Here is a 12,172-nt window from a genome sequence, read left to right as displayed (position 1 = left end):
GTCTTGATATGGATGGATTACATCCCTTCTTAAATTGATTTGATACTTGCATGTGACCTGAGAGTGTGAACACATGATATGGCACATCTTTAAGGGGAATCAGTCATAAGAAAGAGCTCGGAGTCCATGTGCTTCAACTGACAGCTGGGACAGGCTGGTTCCCGACAAGCTTTCATGCTGTAGCTGTGGGACCACCGGATAGTTGCAGTTAACCCAAGTATAATTCCTCATGACTATTGCTCTACGTATTTTTGAAGTTATCAAGAAAAGAGCCTGCTGAATCTTAGCACCTTTGGGTCAGGGATAAGGTTTTGATTCTATATGACGCAGTCCCAGGTACACAGAGTTTCTGAGTCATAGGCACTGCCCTTTTGCTATGATCACCAATAGTAAGGGATGATAATACCTTCTTCTGCCACCCGAGAAACTTGTTTCATTCTGCTAATACTAAGTGTATGTTTACCAAAAAGGAAAAAAACCCAGTCCTAGTTTTCCCATGGGCTCATCAGCTCTGCGCGTCCTTCCCTCAGAGCTGGAGATGGTCAGTATTTTGCAAGATCATCCCAAAAGGCAGAAACAAGGTGAGAAACGGTGATTTGTGTATGTGCTAATGAAGTTCCAGCTTGTGTCTTAGAGTTGCAGGCATCTCTTCCCTCACCTTCTCTAGCAGTTTATTTATTCTGATATGAAATATTTATTCCTTGGCTCTAAACAACTTTCTGGCCTGCGGTGATGCTTTTCTGTCCTTGATGGAATTTGATGCACTCTCCTTTTTATCATCAGCCATAGATCCTCTCAACTTTGCCTCTGTAACTGTCATATAATAGATCTGAATGAAAAAGGGCAATATTCATCCCTATAGAGAACTCTCTGTGTATCCCTTGAACCCGTACAATGCTTCCAGGGAATGCACGTGGCTGTTAAACGGTTATATTGCACTGAAATGAAACCTGCTTGAGGGAAAAAAGCTAGAAGGAACCGTTGTGTGCGGAGAAGCTGTAAACCCTCTGCCTGGCCTTGTTGATAAATCTGGTTCCTTCCAGCACAGCTAAGAATTGGCCGGTGGGATATGGACCCCACTGCTCTTCAACGTCCTACACGGACCAAGCTGCAAGCAAGCAGGGATGCCCGTGTTGTCCATCCAGAATCCGATCCACTGTCCCAACCAGGCTGGTACTGCAGAGCAGCTCCAGGTTGCAATTATCAACAGGGAAGAAGAAAGAGTAAATGGCTGCAAGCAGCCGCCTCGGTTTTGAGTACATCCCACTGCCTCCTCCCACCACTCCCAACTCCCAATCCCTTCTGATCCTGTACCTGCAGGACGAGTGGAGCTGCAGCCGGCACAACCCAAAACTCTGGCTAAAACAGTGCTGGTCCAGCAGCAAAGGAAATTTCCATTTTCCCAGCACATGCTGTTTTGCAATCTCATAATTTCCTTGGACCTTGCTTACAGAATAAGGCATGGCAATGAATCAGCAAGTTGAAAAAGTTAACAACAACTGCAGCAGATAATTACAGCGACATCTTTACCTTGTAGAAACATCGTATTACATTAGATTTCGGTTGCACATGTCAAAAAGAGGACAAGTCTAGAAATCAGAAATTCAGTCTGTCAGTCTGGGAAATCTGCTTTGTATTGTGCTGAATTGGCTCAGTTAAAAGGAACAGCTGGCAAGAGGCTTTTGGTTTTTTTTTTTTTTTTTTGATAATCAATTGTAAATCAGATTCTTTCAGTTATCTTCTGTTGCTAACAAAAGGGTCTCTATTGCCAGGTTAGTGTGTTTGTGTAATTATTTTAGGTATTGTTTGGACGTGTGTACGAAGCCAAATGGTGTAATGGTGTAAATGAAAGATGGGGCCAGGTGACAGTTGTTCACAGCTACATACATGTAGGCTTTGAACTTCTAGTTGCAGAATTTTCTAGCATCCTTCCTATTAATTAGCCTTCAGAAATTAATAATTCAGTAATCTTTCTTTCCGCTACAGCATTCTGACAACAGCGAGAGCAGCTGTTTTATTGTAGATAACAATAATAAAATATTCATAATTTAATATTCTTATTCTCTCCCAGCAAGTGAGGCAGAGGCATCCCAGGCAGCTCCCCTCCTAGCTGGCATCTGCTTTAAAGCTCAGCTCCTGCAACAGCCTAGACAACATCCACGCTGCTTTGGGTGTCTGTGCCTGAGTTGGGATGTCAGCTCACGAGGTGTGTGTCCCCATCGCTGCAGGGTCGCTGTGCAAGGACAAGCCAGTTCCCTCTCATTTCCCTAAGCTGGTAATTCCACTTGATGTCAGTGGGACTCATGAAAGTCTGTAAGTCAAGTATGAATTAGGATAAATGCAAGACTGGGGTGTGCATTTCCTTTCTGCTCACTTTGTGTTCTTTTTATTACTGCAGAGGCTTATGGGATCGTATGGGTTTGCCACGTTCACACAAAAAGGCAAAAGTCCCACCCACACCCGAAGGGAAGTGCGATATAGGAAGTTACTATAATTACCATAGAAGAAAAAAATCTCTTGTAAATCTGTCAGATGATGGACACCTGGGTATCGTAATGCAAACACAGCACCGGGGTTGAGGAATGACTGACTAGTCACATTAAAGAGCATTTAGCTCCCCATACAGACCTGCCAGTGGGATGAATAAATCCCAGGGAGTACCAAGAAGACCTCACCCAGGATATAAAAGCAGCCCCGTTCCTTCCATAGCAACTGAAAATGCTGTGTTATGGCATGTGCATTAGCCTTATCCTGAGAAATGCACAGTCTGTTCCAAGAAGTTCCATTAAAACAGCAACAACAACAAAAACCAACACGGCCAACTCGAAACAGAGGTCAGGAGAGTACAGCTGAGAGGATGCTTTGCTGTCCCTGAAGCCGCTCACTGCATAGCTCAAGAAGAGCTTCTTTGCAAACTTCCCCCGTTGCTTTGGGTCCTGCCTTGTCTCCTTCGGATGGTTGGTGAGAAATGTTAAGTTTCCACATGTTACTCTGTCCACAGTGGATGCCAGCTATTAATATTCATACTATATTGGCAACATTGAAAGAAAAAAAGATTTTCTTTGGTTAGAGAGAAAGTAACAAAATAAATAGCGTCTCTTTGTTAAAGATGAGATACCTAAACTGTAATCAACAAGTTTACTTTTCTTGAGTCAGAAACCATGAATCATCTTGTAAAATCAGATCAAATTCAAGATTAGTTTCTCATGGTATTGCTCAGGAATTTCAGATATTTCCATTGGGAAAAGAGTTATTTCTTTAACCATCCCAAGGTTAGTTTGTTCATTACTAATTTTTTCTTGTGTAATGAAGGTTGCCCAAAGGTAAGGAATGTCAAGATCTAAAAATGGAGTGAAAAATAAAACAGAAAAGAAAAAAGTGATTAAGAGACAAAGTGGAGACACAAATCAGACTATTTCAGCTAGGCAGAAAGTTCATAAAAGCTTATGACTGTCTTGTTAAATACTACACAAAAATATATCAAACCACTGGCTATAGAAGCCTTCTCCAGCCAGTTGTAAATAAAGCAATAGAGAAAGTTATTTGAACACAGGTTTCACAAGTTTTCTCTATTATGTGGCAGTCTTGCAACTGCCCAATATCTAAGATATGTGTTAAGGCATCAATAAACCTGTGAGGTTACTGTGAATAAAATAGTGCTCCTTGCTCTTAGATTTTACTTACAGATGCCAGAACCCAAATCATTCCAAATCACTTTACAAATCAAAGGTCATATAGTTTGGGGAAAGTGGGCTCAAAACCAGGTTGTATAATGCTTTGTTTTTATACCTGCTTTTACTGAAAGGTCAACCAAGAAAGCTGGGTCTAGGAGGATTTACCTGTGATGACAGGTCTGAGATGGGATTCCCCTGTCCTGGCTCCTGTTTCTGTACTGCCAGAGCCTCAGCTGTTGCCATGCTGCTCAGCCATGGATGATGATGCTTGCTCAGTCTCAAAGTTTATCTTTTCAGATTTTTAACACCTGTGGGCAGGAACCGTCTCACTTCATACTCACATGCTGCCCAGCTGAGCAGCGCCCTGTCCGTATTTCAGTCTTCTTGGGACTGTTGACTCCCCAGTTGGCACCATCGTAAAGTCAGGCACAGCGAGTTGATGCAACTTGAAGAAGGCAGGACATTTTTCCTGAATAAACTCTGAGAAATGCTGGGTTTATTTCTGTCCTTGAATTTATGAGTTATTTTATTCCTTTCTTTCTCTTAAGGTGCTAATATCTGGTAGATGGACCAATAATACAATGGATTTTAAATAATGCATTTTTCCACTTAGTCCGGCTTTGGAGGACTCCCTCACTACCCAACAGCTGCAGAAGTGTCTAGTTTTTTTTCTCTGGCCAATATCAACCTATTAATAATGCTGGGCAGTGACTACTTTTTCTTATTTAGCCCTCTGTAGGCTGCTGCTGATTTTGTATATGCCTAAGGCAACAAAATGCTGGCTCTTGACCCTGCTGTACCATGGCAGATGGAGCATCAGCAAAGACAAAGACAAGCATCCCCAAGTCCTCCAGCATCCACACCGTCAACAACCTCGGGGGGGGCGAGAAATCTGTGCGCAGCACTCACCCCACTTGGCAGCAGCCATTTCAGAGGGGCACATGGCCTGAGATCATCACCCACTTTCTGCCGTTGTCAGCAGGGAATGGCAAGAGCATCCGGAGGGTGATTCATCCACCCAGCTCCGGATGGGGTGAATCACCCTCTGAAAGCAGTCATCTCCCACCACCAGAGAGTCGGCTTTAAATAGATGCCTAACTTCAGATCGGTAAACTTGCGTGAAATTAATCCCATCCCATGGGATTTTCTATCTCAGGTCAGTTAAGCATGTCCCATTACTACTTTCTTTTGGAATATCCTTCTAGTCATGACATATATTCAGGCAAAATCTTGCCTGCTACTTGGATGATGGTGGGAATTTTCTGAAGTGTATTTTCTTTTTTTTTGGTTAAATAAAGCCTTTAGCCAATCGCATTGAATCGGCGGTGCTGAGCAATAGCAGAAAGTGAAGCTACAAGTACATGGGTAGAAATTTTGATGCAGAGGGTGAATAATATTTCGAAGTGAAAAGTATCATGCTATTTTCACCTCCTGCTTTTCAAAGGAGTAGAGGGAGAGAGAGAGAAGGGGCTCACTGAAAATCCTGAGTTAGATTTTTAATAATGTAGATTTCTCCCCCACTTTTAGCCCCCCCCTTTTCCTTCACATAGTGAGAAACTTCCCAAGGTTGCCAATGGCACTAAAACAGTCAGTCCACTTTCAGAATTTCAGTCACCTCTTAAACACTTAGAGGCTGAATTGAGTGAAAACCCGTTTTCAGAAGAGTTTCCAAGGAAGTAGAAAGTTTCCACACCCTGAATCTTGCACTCAAAGAAATGGAAACTGGATTGTTGCTGCCAACAGTCTGAACTGTTGTATTGCAGGCTGCTGAATGCTATATTCTGTAATAAAAAATGCGAACATGCTTGGTGCTATATTAAAACACACAAATACACTTTGAGAAGTTTAGCTGAATAATATATTATGACTTGGTGGGTTTTTTTACTTGCATTTGCTAGGCATACTGTTGCTTTTTAGCTGCCCGATAACAAATAGGCTCCGACGAAATCACACAGCTTGTGTTTCGCAAAAGTTCAAGCTTTGCAATCACAACGACCCCTCCATAAAAAGATAGGGAGGAACGTGCCTTGTAACAAAGACACCTGAATAAGAAAATCTGTAGACCCAACTGTTCATGAATGACTAATCAGGGAGGATATGTGCCATGTGATCTTTTACTGACCCTACCTATTTATGGTTTTAAATGTAAAGCCTGGACTTCGCACAGTGCTACAAGGAAAAATAAATGTTCAACAGGACAATGAATTGAGACCTTACCCTGGCGACTGCAGGTATTTGGAGACTCCTGCTATGAAGCATAAGTGAAGCTTAAATTTGTGGCATTTGGGGGTGCTGAACCTTTCCACTGCCCACTGAGGAGGGCAGGACTTGTGTCCAATGATTGTTCATTCCTTCCCATGGTAGCACCCAACTGGGGCACCAGTAGTAAACCATTTGGAGGGTTAAGTTCCCAACTGACCAAGCTGCTTAGCTCCAGGCAGGTTTTAGTAGAGATTGGCTCTCTTTTGCCAGCCTGCAGCTCAGACGGGTCTGAGTACTGAACTTTGGCAAAGGGCATTTATGCTGCTTGGGGTTCATGATGAAAAGGCCACTGAAGAGCTCAGATGGAAAAGTCCTATCAGAGATGGACTCAGTGTTCTGCCAATTCCGTAAGACTTGACCGTACCAGAAGGAACTTTATAAGAAGCAAAAGTGAGAGTTCAAAAAGCCTTTCCTTTCTGTTCGCCCTTTCTACTTTGTGTAAGAAGATTTATTGCTTACGACATTCCATTTAATGACTACTTTCATGCAAGGGAAAGCGTAATAAAGTAAAAGACAATACTGCATTTTAAAATTAATCCTCATTCAGTGCTTGAAGTCCACGGAAAAACTCTTCCCACTGTTTGACCCTGCTTGATGATATTGCATCTGTACAGTAACACAACTGATGATCTATTCGATCACCTTATGTCAATGGTTCTATCTGATTTCCAAATGAGAGGAGGGTATAAATATAACAAAGCTGTGTAGGGCTTGATAATGACGTTGCTAGGGAGTGCTGGTTGAGAAACTGGAGAAAGTGTTCAATGATATTTTGGGATTCCTCTATGCTAAACACTGATATTTCCTGCCAATGTCAGGCTTAGTCTTGTTATCATTTTGGTACAGCCCAGTAAAAATGAATTAAATTATTGTAATTAAATTGCTGTTATGTAAAAGCTGATTGCTTTGTATTGCTTTTCATATTATACAATAGAAAGCAGTTTTTATGTGAAGCAACCAATCAAACAAAACAAAAATCCTTTCCAGAAAATCCTCCTCGTTTAAAGTGTGATCAAATACTAAAAGCCTTTGTAACGAGCAAATAAAGTTTGTGAACAAGATTTGTTTCTCTACAAACTAACTTATTTTCCATTCCAGTCCAAAAAAAGAAATCATCACCTTTTCCTGTTGATAAATTTCAGGATCAAAATGCCAAGTCATGGGTGGGTTCGGAAAATCTTGTTTATAATCAAAGGCTTGGCGACCTTCCTACATTTTTTACATTTTAATTATGCACTGCATTGGCATCCTGCTATAAAGACATTACTTTCTGGAAACTCCCAACTATTTACATGACTAAGACTTAATTGAATCAAGGATTCTTGCTCTTTCTTCTCTCTTCTGTTATTTTTTCTTTTTTTCTTTTTTTTTTTTTTTTAATAAAGAACTGTCATTATCATTCCTTGCTGCAGAAAACATTCCTTCGCTCCCGTTGGATGTTGGTAGCAAACACAAGCAAGCCTTTTTTCTTCATGCAGCATTCAAGACACATGGTCAAATGAATCAGAATCTATATCTTTCGAGGAACTGTTAATTACTGCTGCCAAATCAGATTAACAGTTCCTATAAAACCGATGTACGTGTCCAAGTTCTGTGGTTTTCCACTGACTGGAAGCATGTAGATATGGCTTTGGTACCTACTTAGGAGCAATAATCCCCACTAATCCAGAGCGTCTGAACTGGGGCTTACTGCAGTTTAACTAATTCATTGGAAAAAAGTTAACTCAGATTACCTTTCCCAAGTAGCCATGGGGAAGGAAAAGAAAAAACTGGATATAATTTTGGTCCATGAGGAGCATCAGTAAAATTCATAGCTGTACTGGGTGAAGCCCATAAAGGCAAACATGTTGCCCAAGGGCATCCAATTAGCAGCAGAGCAGGGACCAGAACGCAGGATGCTGGATGTTCATTCCTCTGCTCTGTTAAAGCCTCAGCACCATCTCTCCAAAAGATGGATGGGCTGCAGGACCTCCGCCCCGTGTTCATCGTACAGGGCCAGCAATGGTTTGGATGTGAAGTCTTACCTGTTCAGCGTGCGTGATGGATGTGATTGAATCCTTCTTAAGAAAGAAAAAAAAGACAAAAGCATTTGTAAGGTGCTATAAGCCTTGCTTTTCCAAGCATTAAAAATGAAGATGACAATACTTGCTCGTTTAACCAAACTGTAGTGAAAATTATATGTCTGCGTAAAAAAAAATTATTATATGCACTGTTATCTTCTCCCCATCACAAGACAAATCCTAATTCTGGTAATTAGAGCTGTGCCTCCCTTTTCCTAGCTGTTTCAATGGGTTCAACACACTTCACTTCTTGTTACAGTTTCTTGCACTGAGAAACTCAAAATGAAAAGTACTGTTGAATTGGAAAATATTATTATTACCGTAATAGTCATAAGGAATTGGATTTGTACAAAACTATAAAGCAAAACACACTGAGATGATTCATTATGCATCACATGGAGAAAGACGTAATGTTGTTAATATGGGAGAACAGATGTGTCTATGTATTTTAAGTATCTCTTTTTCTTTTCTCTGATGAAAAGTTGTTTTTTTCTGAAAAAAGTAAAAAAAAAAAAAGAAGAAAAACCAACCTGATCTTGATTACTGGTACTATTGAGAAAGTTCACTGGGAAATGAAAGCAGTCACTGCTGTTGCCATTAATCTCATTTTATGTTAGTTTGGCTTTTACTGCAGAAAGTAAAAACTCTTGGGTTTTCTTTCATACCCGGTCCCATATGTGAGTTAAAGCAAAGTTGACAAGCAAGTCCTTGACGTAACCTCACGCATGCTGTGGTTAGAAGCTGTATAGCAGCAACGGCCCAGATGTGATTTCCTCACTTTATTCAAATTAATTGGGCTTTAATTAAAAACGCAACACTTTTTGTTTTGTTTTGTTTTAAAGAGACATGGCTAAGGGCGATCATTTGTTAGTTATCTATATTTTTTTTTATGGTAAATTTGTTTTAATGTGTGTGAGAAAGAAAGTTCATTATTTTTCCATTCTGTCATACCTCAAGCATTTCGTGCAGGGACCGAAAACATGCTCATGAGTTAAAGTGGTCTATAGAACAATACCCTGTGATTTTAAACGTGACTGCACTCCCACCTTGCCTATAGGAGTGAAGCCAGTTTGTCACTGTCTAATGGTTAAATACTCCATCCTCAGTGACTGAACTCCCTCTCCAGTGGCTCCATACTGCAGACACTACATATTTTAATATCCTTTATTGCACAGACCAGTGGAAGACAGATCTATAGAATTTATGAGATGATCCTTCTGGATTTTAAAATTATATGATACGTTTATACAGTGGAGGTGCTCCTTATGAATCCCGGAGGACTTATTGGAAATGCACAGGAATTTTTCTGTCTGTATTACACAAGGAACTGCCTCTTCTATTTACTGTGCTGGGAATAAGGAGTAGCCTCTTGGCTACCTGCTTTTAAGATCCAAGTAAGTTAAAGATGAAATTGCAGTAAGCCTCAGACAATGCAGAGCAGAAAACGGGTGAGGAAGCCATTTGGGTAGAAGGCACCTGGTTCTAGAAATAATTTAGGGGAGCAAAAATGACTGCAGAGCCTGACCTTCCAAAGGAAATGCTTTGGAAAACAGCCTCTTCACACAACTTCTCGTGCTGTGGAAAAGCAGCCAAGCCCTGTGCCCGCTACCCGTGGTGGCTGCTTGCTATCAGGGAAGAGAAAAGTCCGGGGCAGAGATTTTCTTGCCGACCATTTCAGGGGAGATGGAGGCAGGCGGAGAGCAGCACCAGGGCGGTCCATCAGGGACACGTCCACCTGCAGCGATGCTCACCTTGCCCGGGATGCCTGCAAAGATGCGGCCAGCGCTCGGCGGAGGGATGCAGATCCCAGCTGAGCGTGATGCTGTGCCCTGTGCCAGCAGCCCACCCTCCCGGGCCTGACTCTGAACTCGTGAGGTTGCACCCGCCGGGGATGCGGCCAAAGGCAGCTCCGCCAGCACGTGGCCGTGCCGGCTCACGCGGAAAAACCTCACGTGCCACTGCTCGGTAACCCTCATGATTACCGTCATTAGTTAGACGCTATTTTATAAGCACCCAAAGACTTGCTAGGTCTCAGCCACTGTTGGAAGTGATGACTTTTTAATGGCAACCAGCACGCTTGAAAAATTCCCCGAGATTGAACAATATTCTGGAGACAGACACGTCCCCAGGGAGCCAGCTGCCTGCCCTCTCATTGCTCAGATATTGAGGTTAATTGGGGAAGCAGAGAGCTTTGAATTACCACTACAGTATAAAGACATCTATGTGCTTGTTTTTAATGTTTTATTTCAGATCCTTGTAAAAATACCGATGCAAGTTTTAGCTATTACTAATCACATTAAGCTAGTGGACGCATTTTATTATTTGGCAGCAAGTTTATCCTATGTACTGTAAAACTGAGCCTGTAACAAGATTCCCACTTCATTTTGTTTGCTTATTTGGTAGTACAGCTAGAAAAGGGAGGCTGCTGAAAATGAAAACTCTGTTTAGGCCACATAATCTCCTTCATTAAGTATCAGTGATGCGGGATAAGGCTCACTTGGGGACCTATTAATGGAAACACATCTGCTGTGTTCATAGTAATAAAAGACTGGCTATAAAGTGATTAATTGCCATTAACCGAAGCAGGCCCTGCTTTGGGAAGGCAAATATGTGGCACACTTGGATGCGCAAAGCACGCCAGGCACAGGAAGGCATTGCACAGGCGAGCACAGCTCTTGCTAAGTTTGGTTTGCAGCACTGCAAGGACAGCTCAAAGCGTTGTCCGTGCTGGAATGGGTCAAGTCGGGCCACCTCGCCTCTGGTTGACAATCCTCCCCCCACACACTTTCCCAAGGTAAGAGCTAACTGGAAAAGAAGCATCACTGCCTTTTTCTGATTCAAATGCATTTTATTAGCAGTATTTGTATTACGGTAGTCACAAGAGACCCTAATCAAACTGGGGCCCTCTCACGTTAGACACTGTCCAGATGCATAATATAAAACAGCTCTTCCTTTTAAGAAGTTAAAGGCTTGCAGATAAGCCGGAGCATGGGAAGGAAAAACCAGACACGAAGTGGGGAAATGCCATGACCTGCCTGAAGTTTTCGAAGACAACTGAGATCTCGGAGGTCTCGGTTTAGGATTATTGGACCGTACCTCCTTTATGACTAGAAAGTTTTGTATGAGATCCTCAGCAGCGAGACATGAGCATATGGCCTTCAGCAGAGCCATGCTGCCTTGTGCCTACAGAGGATCTGGGGGAGTCTTGGCTGTGGCATGGGGGGGCCAAGCAACTCAGCAAAAGAGAAAACACTCGCATTGAAGATGCTCAGGATGCTTGAACAGAGAGCTCAGAAACATTCCCAACTTACAGTGACTTTATAAGAAGGCATGTCATACCCTTTCAAATGGATAGAAAGTATGAGCCAGAATGGCAGGAAAATACGGCTTATTTCCAGGCAGTACGCTAGCACATTGATTAGAGTCCAGATGAAGATAAAAAGGCTAGAGATCCAATGCACAGTGCTGGAATTGTATGTTTCTGTAGAAGATCTAATGTATTCATGCTGTCAGGTCACATACATTAGACCTAGAAACCTGATGTTTTCTTTCTTCTTTTTTCCCCCTTTTTGGAAGCACTTTGAGCAAATATATTGAATGAGACATTTGCAAGCATGGAGCCCATTAATAACACAAGCTGAATGCAATGCTGCAGTCTCATTCATACTGCTCTTGGGAGCCAAGGAAATTAAAATCCTATACGTTTCTTTTCTGCACTGGGGAAATCAAAGCCAAACCATGAGATGGGGCTGATTGGAGGCAGGTGAAATGTCTGTTTGTTTTTAAAGCTTTACAGCTCTCATTTTGATAGTCCCTAGATTTTCCAAGTGCATTCTGCAGATACCAGAGGAGAGATGGCTGTAAGAGAAGAAAACAAGTCTGAAGGCCATCTGAGAACCAGGACCTTTTTGGATGCCAAAGAACAAAAGATGCTACAGTAAAGGCTCCCTGCTGACAGCTGGTGGAGATGCCCATCTTGTACTTATTGTATTCCCCATGCCACAGATTTGAAAGACCGTGAACCTGTAGTCTAATTTGTGCTAAAATGACAGTAACAAAAACTGAAACCTTCCGTGAATCTAACAGAATGAGGAAACAGTAAAACAGACAATCATTATGAAATTCTGCATATGCATATATTGTGTACGTAAGATTAACTCATCTATATATGGCTAT

This window comes from Harpia harpyja, chromosome 14, assembly GCF_026419915.1.
Source record: "Harpia harpyja isolate bHarHar1 chromosome 14, bHarHar1 primary haplotype, whole genome shotgun sequence".
In the NCBI taxonomy this organism is placed as follows: Eukaryota; Metazoa; Chordata; class Aves; order Accipitriformes; family Accipitridae; genus Harpia; species Harpia harpyja.
This window is presented reverse-complemented; position numbering follows the sequence as displayed.